This window comes from Danio rerio, chromosome 15 (genome assembly GCF_049306965.1).
Source record: "Danio rerio strain Tuebingen ecotype United States chromosome 15, GRCz12tu, whole genome shotgun sequence".
NCBI classification, from domain to species: domain Eukaryota; kingdom Metazoa; phylum Chordata; class Actinopteri; order Cypriniformes; family Danionidae; genus Danio; species Danio rerio.
The window spans coordinates 49,532,501-49,550,000 of NC_133190.1; the positions used below are offsets into that span (position 1 = coordinate 49,532,501).

A 17,500-nucleotide genomic window follows, 5' to 3' on the forward strand; every position below is an offset into this window, starting at 1 on the left:
GCTACTTTCTGTATTTTGTTATTTTATTTTTATTTTATTTTAATTTATTTAATTTTTTATTTTGTTTAAAATAATTTGATTTATTAATTTCTTTCAATTTTATTCAAGTTATTAAACTAAAGTTTATTTTATATAAAATAACAAAAAAAATACAATTTAATGCAGTTTATAACTTTATATTTATTCAACTTTTTAAACCTAATGTGCTTTAAATAAATTAAATACATTTAATCTAATTTATTTATTTAATTCAAATGTGCTTTTATTCAATGTATTAAATAATTGTATTTTATATAAAATAATTGTAATAATTTTATTAATTAAATTTTATTTATTTATTTATTTTATTCAATTTATTCAACTAAATTTGTTTTATTTAAAATAGAACTAAAATGTACATTAAATTCATTTTATTAATTAAATTTAATTCAGTTTTATTCATTTTGCTTTTTGCTTTAAAATAATTTATATTAATTTATTGAATTTATTTTATTTATTAAACAAAATTTTATTTTATTTTAAATAAAACAAAAATGTACATTTTATTCCATTAATAAAATTTTAAACCTAATATGCTTTAGATGAAATAAATAAAATTAATTCAATTTAAATTAAATTTTATTTAATTTATTAAAGTACATTTTATTTTAGATAAAATTAAAATAAACATTTTATTAATTTATTAATGACATTTAATTCAGTCTTATTTAATTTGCTTTTTGCTTTAAAATGTTTATTAATGATTTTTAATCACCTTGTTAAATTAAATTTATTTTATTTTAAATATATTTTATTTATATTAAATAAAATGTTATTTAATCCAATTTATTAAATTATTCTTATTCAATTTATTAAAGTAGATTTTATTTTATTATGATTTTTTTTTTAGATTATTTTAATTTAGTTTAGTTTTAGCTTTTTATGAGTTTTCTGTGGGCACAGATTAACACTGATAATGTAGATAATGCAACATTTACCCAACTCTGATAATGTGGAGTATTTGCCAATCTGTGTCTTCATTTTGACAATTGTCCTTGACTGTGATGTAAACTCTTGTGCTGTTTTGTGTGTTTGTCCTTCAGAGATGCTGAAGCTGCTTTTTCACTGGACGATTATTTGAAGGTCAGACGCAGATTTGACACACAAAGGTCAGGATTGGCAGCACTTCCAGCATGCGGACAACATTTTAGTCAAGCAGGTGAGTTGTTGTTGTTGTTTATCAGCTTTTTTTCTACCTTCATGGTCTGTTGGAGGTAAACATGATTACGGCTGTGTTGCATCACTGTGGATGTAATATTGAAGTGCTTGTGTTGTTGACATTGTGTTGGCCATTAATGTGAAGCAGTCGCAGCACACTTTACAATGATGTTTCATTAGTTGATGTATTTACTAGCTTGAACTAATAACAAACAATACCTGTCAGCTCTCCCATTTTCCCGGGATTCTCCTGTATTTTACAATTCTGTCCTACTATCATCCTGTAAAGGTATTCTCCTGTATTTTTAACCTTTCTATGAAGGGTGGCAATAAACTTCAAAGAGCTGATCCTCCCTATACACTACTCATATTGCCGAAACACCAGGGTATGCCCCTTGCTTTTAAAAGTGAATCTGTTCTGTGCTTTCATTTTATTTAGGCATGAAAACACTTTAAAATAAATATAAAAATGTCGGGATTCCCTTCCTTTCCATCACAGGTGCGGTCGCCTCCTCCTATGCAAAACAGTCAGTTCATGTAGCGGTGCGTGACTGTCAGCTCTGCACCACAGTAATAAATAGACGCTGTTTCCCAAATAGATTCTGTACACACGATATGAAGCACAGCGGTGCATGTTTGAACAGACATATACACAATATAATAATTATAATAACAACATCTAAACATGTCTGTCATGACTGTCATGGTCCACTAGGAGGCACTGTAGTTCGCTAGCGAACTTTAGTAGAGAACTATAGTTGTTCAGGAACTACAAGTCCCCACATTCCACGCGCACACAACCGGCTTTCACTTACACTGTTTATATACCCAGCTGATTCCGTTTCCCGTTCTGATTCCTGGACTATTTATTCACCCTGCACCCGTTTGTTGTTACTGAGTCTTTTGTCTAGCTTGTCTTGTTTAGTTTGGTATGTTGTTCCTGAGCCGCGTTTTTGTATCTTGCCGTAGTTCCTTGTTTTGTTTGTTTAATTGTTATTTTGATTTGTGGATGTCTTGTTTTCTTCTGTTTTCTGCACGATTTTCATTAAATGCACTTGGATCCACCACCTTTTTGTTTCATCCGTCAGCATACCGTGACAATGTCGATATTGGTGGGTTTTCTTTTAAACAAAACTAATTTTAAATGAGCATAATTAGATTTATTAATTTTTTTTTTCAATTTTATTTAATTTATTAAACTAAATTGTATTTTATATAAATAAAACAAACAAAAAATATTTATTTATGTATTAATTTATTTATAAATTTTGTTCAATTCATTAAACATTTTTTTATTTAAAATGAAACAAAAATGTACATTTAATTATTTTATTAATTAAATTTAATTCAGTTTGATTCGTTTTGCTTTTGCTTTAAAATAATTTATATTAACTTACTAATTTTATTTAATTTATTAAACTGAAATTTGTTTTATTTAAAATAAAACAAAAACAAGTACTTTCTATTAATTAAATGTAAGTAATTTTTTAAACCTAATATTCTTTCAATAAAACAAAGTAAATTTGATTCAATTAATTAATTTAATTCAGATGTAATTTTAATGTATTAAAGTACGTTTTATTTTATATAAAATAAAATAGTTGTATTTATTTATTAATTTAATTTAATTTAGTTTTATTCAATTTGTTTTTTGCTTTAAAATATTTTTATTAATGATTTTTATTCAATTTGTTAAGCTAAATTTATTTTATTTAAAATAAATTTATTTACACTTTAAAATAAATATAAAAATGGCGGGATTCCCTTCCTTCCATTACAGGTGCCGTCGCCCCTCCTGTGCAAAACAGTCCGTTCATGTAGCGGAGCTTGACTGTCAGCTGTGCTCCACAGTGATGAATAGACGCTGTTTCCCAAATAGATTCTGTACACTCGATATGAAGCAGAGTGGTGCATGTTTGAACAGACATATACACAATATAATAATAATAATAATATCTAAATATGTCAATATTGGTGGGTTTTCTTTTAAACAAAACTAATTTTAAATGAACATAAAAAGTTAGGAAAGCAATCAAATGCTTAAATAGTGCTGTACATTACAGCTGAAGATCTTTGCCCAAACCCGAAGGAACCCGACAGGACCTGACGAGTTTGGGTGGGTTCGGGTTTAATAGAGTGGAGGAACTATGACGTCATCTTGCAGGCTAATCGGCTGCTAGCATAAAGCTAGTTCCCTCGATACAATCTCTATAGGATTGTCCCATCGGCTTTTCGAAGATCGCAAATAATAAGCTCTGTGTTCAAACATTGTTCATCACACTTACACGTTTTGTCCAGCCGGATAATCCTCACACCAAAATACAACTTTGAGCACTTTTGGATCTTAAATGCAAACACAATACAATATATGGTTTGGACAGCATAAAATGAATGGAAACCTATGTAATGTCCCCACTTTTCACAAAAACAAACGTGTGTATGTGTGCGCGTGTGTGTGCATGCGTGCGTGCGTGTGTGTGTGCGTGTTATGTGTAAATGACTGTGTATTTGTGTTTCCCAGTACTGGGTTGCAGCTATGTAAAATGTATGCTGGAATTGTTGGCGGTTCATTCCACTGTGGAGAGCCCTGGTTAATAAAGGGACTAAACCGAAGAAAAATGAATGAATGAATGAATGAATGAATGAATTCATCGTTATTTTATTTTTTCCTTTATTTATTTTTCTAAAGTCAACAGAAATAAAAGCAGCAGTCATAACATCTTATTTTTGAAAATGTCTTCCTGAGTATTTATTCTAATATTCTTGAGCACATTTAAAAGTTTTGACATTTTGCATCACAACTCCACCATTGATGTTAGCTCGTCTTTAATGTCACAATTAATAACTGTAATTCACCTCTGCTGAGAGAAAAAACAGCAGCTAATTCCTTTATAAAAACCGTCCTGGCCTTAAAAATGTTGAAGAAAAGAGCAGAGAAATCCCCCTGAGCTGAATGAACTGCAGAATGAATGGTCTGAATGAAGTGTGTGTTTCTCATACACGCGAGCGCATTGTCTTGATGTTTTGTGCGAGTGTGTGCGATGACGTTTGGAGTTCATCACAGCACATGATGCTCTGAGCACCTGCTGTCAGAAAGCATGAATGACAGAGAGCCAGCAGAGCTCATCAGAAGAGCTCATACATCATTCAGCGTCTGCTCATTTACTACGTTTCTTCCGAGTTTTACTCTCAAAATGGCCACTGCTGCCGGAGAGAGGAGTGTTCACCATATTTTTTTACCAAGTGTGTGAATGCGTAAACCGCCTGAATGAATATTGATTAACAATATTGGAGTATAAAAAAATTCATTGGATATGAGCAATTTCAGCATTATGGATGTGGCATCTGCAGTAATGGGAATAACAGCGCTATTAATAAATGACGTTACTAACAGCGATACTTTTTCAGTAACAAGTAATCAAAGGAATTAGTGCTTCCCTTGTTACAAACATCGACTGCAAAAGATATGGACGTAGTATCTGTGATGTCATCCATAGGTTTAACCCTAAAGAAGCTAACAGTAGGTGTGGCCAACCGTCACCTCTTTGGTCGCGTGTCATCGCAGCAAGCGAAGGATACCTAATAAGGGCAAAGAGGCGGAGCGTGAGCGAAGCTACAGATGCATGCTGGCATTCTGCTTAGACAGGCTTTCCTATGGGAGAAACGTTTAATACTTCATTACCTGTGACTCGTTTGTGTTCTAACCCAGTGGTCCCCAACCTTTTTATCACCGCCGACCGGTCAACGGTTGTCAATTTTACAACGGACCGGTGTGGGCCAGGGTGGGGGGAGGGTGGCGTCCAGGTTAATCATGAACAACTCAGTACGCATGCGCTAGTTGCACTATCGCGGTTTCAATCACGGTTTACATGCATCAAATACATAACATCTGTGTTAGGGCTGTGCAATTAATCGAAAATCCGATTTCGATTACGATTATGGCTACTAACGATTATGAAAAACCATTAATCGAGATAAACGATTATTCCATTATTTACCGCCCCCTGTCCAGTTGTCCTCACTTGTTGCTCTAAAAGCGCGAAAGACTGCATGCTTATGTGTGTGCGGTGCACAGACACAGTCAGAAGCATGCGGTCTGCACTTGGTCTCATTCGCACATTGTGACGAGCAGAGAGCACACACATCTAAAGTCATTAACGTGAGCGCTTTAATGTTCAAACAGGTGTCAAAACGCAGTGTTTAGTGACTATTCATATTAACCCTCATTTTGTAATAAACAAACGAGTTGAGAATCAAAAGACACGTGAAAGAAAAACCATTAAAGTGACATAGCACAGCTGCCGCCTGTTTTATCATGATTAATAAAACAACGAGAAAATCCCTCACTGCTTTTGACTGAAGACTTTTGTAGCTAAAGTGTTTTTCTTATGGTGAAGATGCTAAAAGCAAAGTTTGTTTCATATATTTATTCTATTGTATTTATTTCTCTTTCCTTTGCAGGGAGGAAAAGAATATATGCAGTTGAAGTCAGAATTATTAGCGCTCCTGAATATTAGCAACCTTTTTCCCACAATTTTTGTTTAATGGGAAGAAGATTTCTGGACATAATAGTTTTAATCATTCATTTCTAATAACCGATTAATTTTATCTTTGCTATGATGACAGCTCATAATATTTAGTAGATATATTTTTAAATACAAACATTTAAATTCAAAGTGTGATTCAAAAGCTTAATAAGGGTAATTAGGCAAGTCACTATATAACAGTAGTTTCTTCTGCAGACAATCAAAAATATATATTGCCTAAAGGGCCTAATAATATTGACCTTAAAAGAGGTTTCAAAATATTTAAATTTGCTTTTATTCTAGCCAAAATAAAACAAGTAAGACTTTCTCCAGAAGAAAAATATTAGAGGAAATACTGTTAAAATTCCTTGCTCTGTTAAACATAATTTGGGAAATATTTATTTTAAAAAAATTCTCAGAAGTGCTAATAATTTTGACTAATAATCTAAATATATTATTATTAAAACTAATAATCGTTTGGAATAATCGTGATTACAATTATGACCAAAATAATCGTGATTATGATTTTTCCCAAAATCGAGCAGCCCTGATCTGTGGCAAACATTTCAACTGAGGAACATATTAACAATAATACAACCGTATAGCCGAATTAAATGTATGCATTGGCATGTTACAGCCCTAATGAGTATGATTATGTGAAACTCTATATAGATACATATTGCAATGATTTCGGGTTCTTACTTACCGATGCACGCACACATATATGCACAGTCCTTAAATGCTCTGCTGACTTGGACTCTATAATACCTGTTTTATAACTTTAAACTATCAACAACCACCACTGAGCTATATTCTAGCGATCGTTCTTCCCGCTCCGTGGTGGATTTTGGCATAGTCCATTTCACGTGAGATGGCGGGGGTCACAGTCTCCTGTGATGGTTGGGTTTAGGGTGGGGTGAGGGCAATACAATATATGGTTTGGACAGTATAAAATGAATGGAAACCTATGTAATGTCCCCACTTTTCACAAAAACAAACGTGTGTGTGTGTGTTTATATTTGAATTAAACAAATTAAACAAAGAAACAAAAGGCTTTTGATCATTTTAGTTTGAGTTAGGATTGATCGCTCTGATTTCAGGTAACTTTCTGGCAGAAATGAGCAGATTGTGGTGTTGGTGAAATACCCATAAGCCCTTGTGCTTGATTAATTGAATTATGCATGCTAGGGCAGCACATTTGGGATTTACAGAGACATGCACATGAGTTGTTGGAGTGAAGCGGGGTTTTAGCGCTGTTTAGCGCTGTTGGCATGTAGTTATTGTGTCTGAAGTCACCGTTACAGTGATTAGTGGTCCCATCGGCACGGACCCTATTAACTTACTCATTTGTTGTTGTTGTTCCCAGCCAGTGTTTTACTGTTACAGCAGAACATGACAGGAGCATGGAGTCACATTTGACATCAGCGATAAGCAAATACAGCTAGTTTTGGTTAGTTTTACACATTTAGCTATTCCTCGAAGTACTTTTCAAATGTTAATATACGGTTATTGCATATTCCCAGGTTGCATATCATTTATCTGGCTCAATATTTAAGTTTTTCTTTTCTTTTTACATTTTCAAATAGCAGTTTTTCTATTTTAATGCATTTTAAAATGCAAGTGATGGCAAAATTATTACCCCCCCCCCCCCCCCCCTATAATATTTAGGGTGCTTTCACACCTAGATGTTTGTTTGGGAACCTGGCTCATTTGCCCAGTTAGCTCAGTTAGTTTGACGTATGTGAATCCAGCAATCGTGCTCTGATCCGAGCCAAAACAATTAGTCTGAGACCACCTGAATAAGGTGGTCTCGGCTTGGGTGAAACGAATTCTGGTGCAAATTGATTGTAGTGAGAAATGATCTAATGAACTAACAAACCAGGCTATATCACAGTGTATATGGATATGTAATAGCTGGCCACTTTAATAGGTTCACCCTACTAGTACCAGGTTGGACCCACTTTTATCTTCAGAACTGCCCAATCCTATATGACATACAGTGTCGTGGTTTTTCGGTTTTTCCCTTACTGAATCAAACTCAGTCTGGAGGTTATGAATATCAGAAGAGTATACTTTATTGTCGACAACAAAGGAGATTTTTCAGGAGACCCCCAGTAGCATCTCTGCCTGACACCTTAGTTGTTCACTCAGGTCATCTCCCCTTTCTCACTCTACATAGTACCTTAATTCTTCTAATGGTATGTAAGTCTACAAGCAGATTATACACATACAATTCGAATATATAGATTAACTTCACGCTTTAAAGAGTATAAAATCCACTTCAACAGTAGATTTAACAAGCTACTGGAAATATTCCTCAGAGATTTTGCTCCATATTGACATGATAGCATCACGCAGTTGCTGCAGATTTGTCGGCTGCACATCCATGATGCCAATCTCCCATTCAGCCTAATCCCAAAGGTGCTCTATTAGGTTGAGATCTGCTGACTGTGCAGGCCATTTGAGTACAGTGAACTCGTTGTCATGTTTAAGAAACCAGTCTGAGATGATTTACGCTTTATGACATGGTGCGTTATCCTGCTGGAAGCAGCCATCAGAAGATGGAGACACTGTGCTCATGAAGGGATGGACATGGTCAGCAGCAATACTCAGGTAGGCTGTGGCATTGACACCATGCTCAATTGGTACTACTGGGCTCAAAGTGTGCCAAGAAAATATCCCTCACACCATTACACCACCACCAGCCTGAACCATTGATACTGTGAACCCTAGAGATGGTTGTGCATGAAAATCCCAGTAGATCAGTAGTTTCTGAAATACTCAAACCAGCCTGTCTGGCACTAACAACCATAGCACATTCGAAGTGACTTAAATCCCCTTTCTTCCCCATTCTGATGCTCGCTTTGAACTGCAGCAGATCCTCTTGACCATGTCTACATGCCTAAACGCATTGAGTTGCCTCCATGTGATTTTCTGATTAGAAATGTGCACTTACGAGCAGTTGGACAAGCGTACCTAATAAAGTGGCCGGTGTGTGTATACTGCTATATGAAGAGAGAATTATGAGCAGAGAGGGATGTCATCGTTCCTACCAGTAAATGTGCGTTTCATGTCAAATACGAAAAAGAAAGCATGCTGAAATATCAACGAGAGCTGTTTATCCGTTAGGACAATATGCTTTCCATATTTAGCATTCTAATATTTTGTATCAGGCCTGTTGTTTTGTTAATTACTGTACCTCGAAAGAAAGATCAACGTTGATCTGCTTCATTATCTGATGATCTGCACTGTCACTTCATCTGTTATTTCTCTGCGTAAGCATGCATGACTCTAGCCAACGTTTTTAAGCTCGTAATTAATCATAGATATATACACTAGATATCGCATAGGGACCCTGAGCATGCGTCAATAGCGCCGCCACATTGGTACAGTGCTCCCAGGACAAATGTCATTCAACCGCACTAGTCAAGACAGTGTTATTACGTGAAGATGTGGGACTTTCAAGAGTTCACACTTAGCTGATGATTGGTAATAAGCTAGTTTGGCATGCTGTCCCGGGAGAGAGCCCCGAGCTCATGAGAGCCTCGAGCCCGGGGCTCCCTCCCGTTGCAGGGCGAGAGGGGAGTTTGAGCTCGGGTAGATCTCGAGAACCCCCCTCCCTCCTGCTGCGTGAGGGTTGCTAAGATGATGCGTTGCTGACAGAATTGAATCAAATTGGTGCTAATTTGGATTAGTCAATTTACTTAAGTGTCATGTTTTTGGGAGTGTGGGAGGAAACCGGAGGACTCGGGGAAAACCCACGCAAGCACGGGGAGAACATGAACTCCACACGAAAATGCTGACCGTTTGGGTAGATGCCCGAACCGGAGGCATTTTTTGCTGTGAGGCTGCAGTGCTAGCCACTGGGCCGCCGTGCTGCCCTGTAGTCAAAAGAGGAGGCGAAGGGGTGGAAGGGGGGATTCTTCAAGACGAAGATGACTAAAGGTAAGGTGTTTGGTTATTTATACTTGGTTAGGAGTAGTCTGATTGGTGGTTCGTACATTAGCTTGACTCGGGGCCAGCCGTGTCAATCATAAGCACGTGATCCTCTCGAAATTAGTTTATGAATAAACTTCACTTCAAGAGTTCACACTTAGCTGATGATTGGTAATAAGCTAGTTTGGCATGCTGTCCCGGGAGAGAGCCCCGAGCTCATGAGAGCCTCGAGCCCGGGGCTCCCTCCCGTTGCAGGGCGAGAGGGGAGTTTGAGCTCGGGTAGATCTCGAGAACCCCCCAAAGTGCTTTATGCTCGGGACAGCAGCCGCGTATTGAAGAACCCCCCCAGAGCCGCTGATACCAATGCTATATCCGGCTGCTGGATATACAGTTAGGGAAGAGTAGGAGAAAGAGAGGGGCTCCTGCGGGAGCGTGGGTAAGCATAGACTCCGTGGGAGTCTGGGCAGGGAAGCTTGGGAGACTCTGCGGAGTCACAGCTGGGAGTGATGGCCTAAGCAGAAGGAAGATAGAGGGGTAGAGCTAGAGGGAGTAGTGACGGTATTCGTCACTGAAAAGAATAAGAAAAGGAGAGGGGGCGGAGAGACTTCAGTGCTTGGAGGAAGCGGAGCCCTCGACGCCGCAGGGTAGAGAAAAAAGTGGGGCGGAGAAACTCGACGCTAAGAAGGAGCGGAGTACTCGACGCTGGGACAGAAAGGAGGCGGAGAGACTCGGGCGCTCTGGGGGAGCGGAGCACTCAGCACCAGAAGGAAGGGAAAAGGTGGAGAGACTCGGCGCTAGAAGGTAGCGGAGCACTCGATGCTGGAAGGAAGAAAAGAAAAATTCTAAGGGGCGGGGGTGGGCGGTGACAGACTCCGTGGGAGTCGAAGCTCGGGGTCAGAGCTGCTGGGCCAGTTTTTTTTGTCCCCGCTGGAGTCGGGAGCGGGAGGGGACAATAGTGACTCCTGCGGGGAGGGGCTGTGGCCAGAATCGTGCTCCGGGGTGACTCTAGCGAGAGTCAGAGCTGGTGAGTGAGGGCCTATGCGGAAGGAACATAGAGGAGCTAGGTGTGCTAGAAGGAAGCGGAGGTAGCGGAGAGACTTGGTGCTGAAAAGGAAAAGAAAAATCGGAGGGAGGTGGAGAGGCTCGGCGCTGGAGAGAGCGGAGCACTCAACACTGAGAGACAGGCATAAAGTGGGGCGGAGAGACTCCCGCTAAGAGTAAGCGGGGCACTCGACGCTGGGACAGAGAAAGGGGGGGTGTGGAGAGACTCCGACGCTCGGAGGGCGCGGAGCGCTCCGCACCAGAAAGAAGGGTGTGGGCAGAGAGACTCTATGCTGGGAGACAGCAGAGCGCTCTGTGCTAGAAGGAAGACAGAAAATTGTCTAGTGGGTGGGGGGGGCGGTGACAGACTCCGCGGGAGTCGAAGCTCGGGATCAGAGCTGCTGGGCCAAGTTCCTGCAGGAGTCGGGAAAGGGGATGGGCGGTGGGGACTCCTGCAGGGAGGTTTTGGGGCTCCTGCTCGGGGGGATTACCCCTGCGGGGGTCCGAGCAGGTGGGTAGGGCCTATGCGGAAGGAATATAGAGAAGCAAGATTTGCTCTAGAAGGAAGACGAGGGTAGCAAAGAGTTAAACGCTGAAAGGGAAAAGAGGGGGGCGGCGGAGGAACTCGGTGCTTGGCAGGCGCGGAACCTCCGCCACCGGGAGACATAAAAGTGGGGCGTAGAGACTCGTTGCTTAAGAAGCAGCGGAGCACTCGACGCTGGGACAGAAAAGGGGGGGTGAAGAGACTCTAACGCTAGGAGGGAGCAGAGCACTCGACACTGGAAGGAAGGGTAGGGGCGGAGAGACTCAACGCTGGAAGAAAGAAAGGTTAAGCTATTGGGCAGTGGTTGACTGCTGTGGGAGTCGAAGCTTAAGGTAACTCCTGCTGGAGTCAGAGCTGCGGGAGCCAGGATCCTGTGAGAGGAGGGAAAGAGAGAGTGGTGGTGACTTTGCAGTGGGAGTAAAAGGTGAAGGGGTGGCTGGAGTGGGCATGGCTCCTGCCGGAGTCGGCACTTGGGGTGTCACTCCTGCAGGAGTTAGCGACACAGGGTAGTGCAAGCAAGGATAAAAGCTAAAAGAAAAGGGGAGAGTAAGCAGAGTTTGTTCGCTTGGAGCGAGGAGCAGATCATAGTGGTGCTTTGCTGAGGGGAGAAGCGGAGTCGAGTCCATGCTAGGGGTACAGGGAGGGAGGAGCGTGGGTATTGCTCTGCATTAGGCATGCTGATTCATTTGGCTACCAATGGTTGAGTGGTGGCTGGTGAGGGTCTTTGGACAGTGTGGATGTAGTAATGGCTGAGGCTGATGCCATGAGTCTGGATTGCTGGGAAAGCCTAGTGGGCTGCAGGGACAATGCTCAGATTCTAGATGAATGGCTGGAAAGGGGGTTTGTGGAAAACCTGAAGGCGGAGGACGACCTTTATCTTCGACGACCTTATCTTCTACCTCATGTTATGAGATGATTAGCGTCGTCTGCGTAAAGGCTTGTGGGGGTTGGAAGTTTTAGTCATCCCAGGGCACCAGAGAGTAGGTATTAGTAGAACTGACTTGGATATTTGCAGTGTGGAGATTAGAAATGAATAGGGTAAACTTTAAAAATGTGTGATGGTCTTTGGAAGCGTTCCATGCTGTGGAATATGGTCAGAGGGTATTTGGGGGTGATGGAGGTTTCCCAGAGGTAGTAGTTGGGTGGTTTGCGACCATGTCAGTCCTGAATAGGGAGGGGCAGGAGTAGGGTTGGACTCCGCTTCGGGGCCAGCTGCCAGAGTTTCTGTATATACATGAAGAGTTGGCAAGGTGTTTTGATTTCCGTCTTTAAGTCGCTCTCCCTCTGTATTGCCTCGCATGCAAGCTCCTAAGATGCATAGATCAGCCATGGATGCTGAGAATAACTTAAGGTCCTGAAGATTGATTGTTGAAGGGGGAGAGGGTGGTCCAGGGTTATTGGAGGCAGAGTCTGCGGGCAGTGCGGCTGGGGGCATGGCTTCTTTGAGAAAATCGAGCAGCAACCAATCGCTGTAACGATGGCTGTATGTTCAGTTAGTGGTTTCAGCCAACAGTAATATTCCAGTGGAGGTAAATGTGACTTATAGATTTCATGAAATCCCTATTATGACATAGATTAAATAATATGTGTGATGAAAATAGCTGGAACCCAAGTTCTTGACAGACTTGATATTGGCTTGAGAGAGCCAGCGTGACTGCACTGGGGCTCTGAGGCAGTTGGCATGAATAGCATTGATGCTAAGGTGTTGCTAAGCGTTGCTAGGTGCTCGCTAGGGTGTTCTGAGTGATTCCTGGGCGGTTCCTGGGGTTCCCTGGATAGTTAACTGGCGAGCCTTGTTTACATGTTGGTCAAACCCTATGCTTAGCAAGTGTTTCTAGCATGTGATAGCGTTAAGCAGATCATCGCGTGGCAAGTCGCTGTTGCTAACTGTAGCATACAAGGAATCACGTTACTAGCATGTGTCAGACGAGACAATGCTGTTCTGATGCTGAAGTAGAACTAGTAACAGTTATTACTAGGTTAGTTTGTTGTTGCTATGGATCAAATTGACAGCTTAGCGAGGTGATACGCCGCAGCTTCTTGTGTGAATGCTGAAATCAAGCCGGATGTCTCTACGACAGTAAAAACTTGGACTAGTGAAAAATAGCTTGCCATATCATAGAAAATATAATGCTTAGATTATTTATTTGATGACTGAAGGTGTGGCCAGTGTTAAATACAACAAAGACGACTTTCTGTCAATTAGTTAACAGCATGACAGAATGTAGGTTTCTCGTGCCATCATAATGATTAAGTATCAGTGATGAAAGTAGTGCTAATGACTAGGGCTAGACAGAATCTCCTGACTTTTTGGAAAAACTGCAGATTTATGTGGAATGATTTTATGAGTATCGGAACTAAACTTTGATAGATTAAATAACAGTGATATCTTTTTTACTTTTTAGTCTTACGATGGAAATCCAGTTATATCCACTTATTTGGTAAACAAGCAAGCTCATATAATATATCTACTAGAAAGGCAGAAAATAAAACTTTACGAACTATAGATTATGTAAACATTTTAAATTCTTCCATAATATTACTGAAGTTAATTTACCATCTAGATGAATATGAACATTACACACATTCAAGAGTAAATAAACAGAAACAGTGATGGGCTAAGAATTTCGTGCGTGCAGATTCTGTGTGGGAATAATAATGACTAATCGAATAGCAAGTAGCTATCGGGATATTTAAATGCTGTAAAATATATGACAGCATATAATATCTAATGCTAATTTGCATTAGTTAAGAGTATACGTGCAAATGGGGCTTGCAATACGGAATGGATTTGGATTAATGTAAACATGGCTTGCCATATAGTTTTTGTTTAGTTTAATTAGACTGATGCATAGTGTTTACTTAAAACATCAGTCAGTGAGCTGGTTTGTAAAGAATTCAGATCCAATATGATGGTTTCTAATGGAAGGAGTTCGCCGGAAGCACTGTGGAAGTCTAGATTAAAATCGGAGTGCGTGGAACGAGGCTTTGGCATGAAGTACTGAGTAAATGTTTTAAGTCTGCCTAATCATAATAACGGCTTATGTTTGTCCGTATATGACTGCTTGACACTATAGCAAGTGCTGTCAGCTATGGGAATGGTCTACGTGCAGCGTATTGATCGTCGTTTGAATGTTTGGTCTGCTTGTAACGCCACGGTTGAACATGACTAAATAAAGCGAAAGCAGTGCGCGTGTGCTTGGTATTAATGTGCGGGATCTTTACCTGGCAAGGCCGGTAGTGCGACAAAACAGGCTGAATAGCCCGAAGTTTTACGTGCCGCAAGCGGAGCATTATCGACCGCTGTATCAGGATGCACGGTGGAATACAGCCAATACTGGGCGCTGGAGGCTTGCGCGCTCCGATGGGGGCTAGTTCCAGGCTTTGGGAGAGCGGCGGCATTGCGTGAAGGCCAGCGGCCCTGTGTTTGAAGCCGCGGACTTGTTGGTCTGTTCTGCTGAGTGGTAGTTCGCTGGATGTCAAGTAGAAGAAGCGATAGGAGCTGTGCAGTTTAAGGATGTTCTCCTCGGAGATTTCTGCTTGAAAGTTACAGCGATTGGCTATTCTTCAAGACGAAGATGACTAAAGGTAAGGTGTTTGGTTATTTATACTTGGTTAGGAGTAGTCTGATTGGTGATTCGTACATTAGCTTGACTCGGGGCCAGCCGTGTCAATCATAAGCACGTGATCCTCTCGAAATTAGTTTATGAATAAACTTCACTTAGCGCTGTCTACAGGTGTAGTAACGAGCAAACAAAGAAAACAAAGCACAAAGGCAGAACATTTCATAGGTAATATTAAGTTTTTTTTTCTGTTTTTGTATGTTCTGAACTTTTGTGCTAATCAGGTAACGTTATGATGATGACAGTCACTTACTGCATTCACCATAAGGCAAAGCAACTCGCACTAAACACTCGGCTTATGCTAGTTTTGTTGAATAAAATCAGCAAACAATGCAAAAGAAATATGACAACGAGATGCTGCGCTGCCAGAAACTTGTATTATTGTCGGCTAACGTTAGTGAAAGAGTCGTTCGGGGGATTCATTCACAAGCGAATCGCTTCTTCCGTCAGTATGAGAAGTGAAAGCGGTAGAGGAGCTGTGTTTCAGGACATGATTAGATTAAATTTAACAGGGAGGGTAAATAGTACATTTCTGTACACACAAACACAAGCTTTTTGTCAGGACTGCCCGAACGGTCACTGATCCATCAATGTAGAAAAGTGATGTCAAATTATAATTTTCGTAATTAGAAAAAAAAATTACACACTAACATCCAGGAAAACTCCCGATCATAGATACATGTGTATATGTGTGTATCTCTGGCTTTGGATGGCCACAGTCCTCCACTGTACCTTGGTCCCGCGTTCATTTCAAAGGAGCGCTACCCTGTAGCAAGATGGCGGCGCTATTGACGCATTCCTTCCAATAGACAACAATAGGCCAGGCGACATCTAGTGTACATATCTATGGTAATTAATAATGAAAACAAAAGTTGATGAGAAATGTGTTGAAAAAATAATCTCCATTTAAACAGCACTTGGGAAATGCATTAAATATAATTCCAATTTAACATCAGGGCTAATAACTGTGTCTTGCATGTATATACCGCATCTGAATGTGAGCAGAAGAGTAGATGCTCCAGTAATCTGCAGATCACGTGCTCCTCATGCGCTTGTTTGTTTCCACATTTAGCCGTCGCCGGATGCAGAATTTCCCACAATGCCTTCAGAGAGCTATCATGGCCGTCCTCTGTTTCTTTCTCCTTCTGATGCGCCGCAAACAATTGTTTCCCGCATCCAACAGCATGTTTTGAAGAGCAGCAGAGTGAATATTTAAAAGCGTCGTCTTTAAGATTTCATCATCTTTCTGAAGGTGACACATTTCTCTGCAGCGTCTGCGATGTATAATGGATGATCTAGAGGAGCGTGTACAGATGTTTAAACAGTCCTGCAGGACACTCACACACACACACAGACAGCAGCGTTGGCCTGTTTGCTGTGTGTAAAAGGCCAGTTATTAATGAGACACAGCGACACAAAGCTTATGTTTACACTGCAGGGTTTTCCTGCATAGAGAATTACGAGTCGACCTCCTGCAAATGTTGTAGCACCTCCATCTTTTGAACAAAATCAGAAAGGCATCATAATCAAGCCCTGCTCATGTATTTATTGCATTTAATGTTGGCTTTTTTAAATAACAATGCTATGTTTGACTTTATAAGACTACAAGAATAATGCAAACTGTGTTAGTTAAGTAGTAAAAATGCCATGATCGAGATGCACATAAGCCTCCATTTTACACAAGAAAAAAAAAAAAACCTGAAAAAAAAGACTGAAACAAAACCTCACATCTGACATAGATCGGAGAATATTACACAACTATATAGAAATCTATGGAAAGTAAGCAAATTACATGTACTGTATAACATACAACTTCATATTTGAACTTTGCATATGTAAAATATATGTCAAATGTGCATTATATACTGCAAAATTTAGCAAAATACTTTAAAATACTGTTAAAATATTGCGTGTGTTTCTGCACGCGCAATACTGCAATTTGTCAACCGCAGTCACGCGCAATACTGAGGTTATAAAATCCGCCTTTTATAAAAAAAAAAAAAAAAAACACATTTCTGTGCTTTATGCAATAGCCACGAGTTGGCACAAGGAACAACAGCTTTTCCATTAACTTACAGGTAGTTGTCATACAGTACGTGTTATTAAATATTGAATATTTCCTAAAAAGTATGATTAAAAAAATTAAAACAAGACTAATTCTTAAAATACAAATTTATTACATCATTTATAAGTAGGAAAAAATAGGAATCTGTTAAAGCTTTCAAGTTAAAAAAAAAATTATAGCCTACTATCATTAATTAGACAAAAACAAAAACAGCACATTCAACTGTCCTCAGTCACAATTTGGCTATTTCAATAAAACATAATAATTTAAACATAATAATAATAATAATAATAATAATAATAATAATAATAATAATAATAATAATAATAAATAAATAAATTAATTAATAAATAATACAAATAAATAAATAATTAATAAATACATAAATAATTATTCAGATTTTTTTCCAGCATTTTTGGTTAAAAAAAGTACATTTGAAAATTCCTGGATATCAACAATAGCCAAAATATATTCAAATTAATGTAATATGGTCCACTAATGGTGCTGCACACTTTTTTATTGCTCATTTATTTTTATTTTTATAAGGTCCAAGATTTGGATTTAATTA

General features: G+C 39.5%; 1 protein-coding gene across 4 annotated transcripts in view; it reads left to right on the forward strand.

The window, feature by feature from the left end:
• Positions 1-17,500, forward strand: part of lrfn1 (leucine rich repeat and fibronectin type III domain containing 1) — a 346,207-nt gene that overhangs the window by 174,168 nt on the left and 154,539 nt on the right. For all 4 annotated transcript variants that reach the window (XM_073922832.1, XM_073922833.1, XM_073922834.1 and 1 more), the window contains 1 exon segment: positions 1,083-1,198. The gene's annotated coding sequence lies outside the window, so the exon portion shown is untranslated.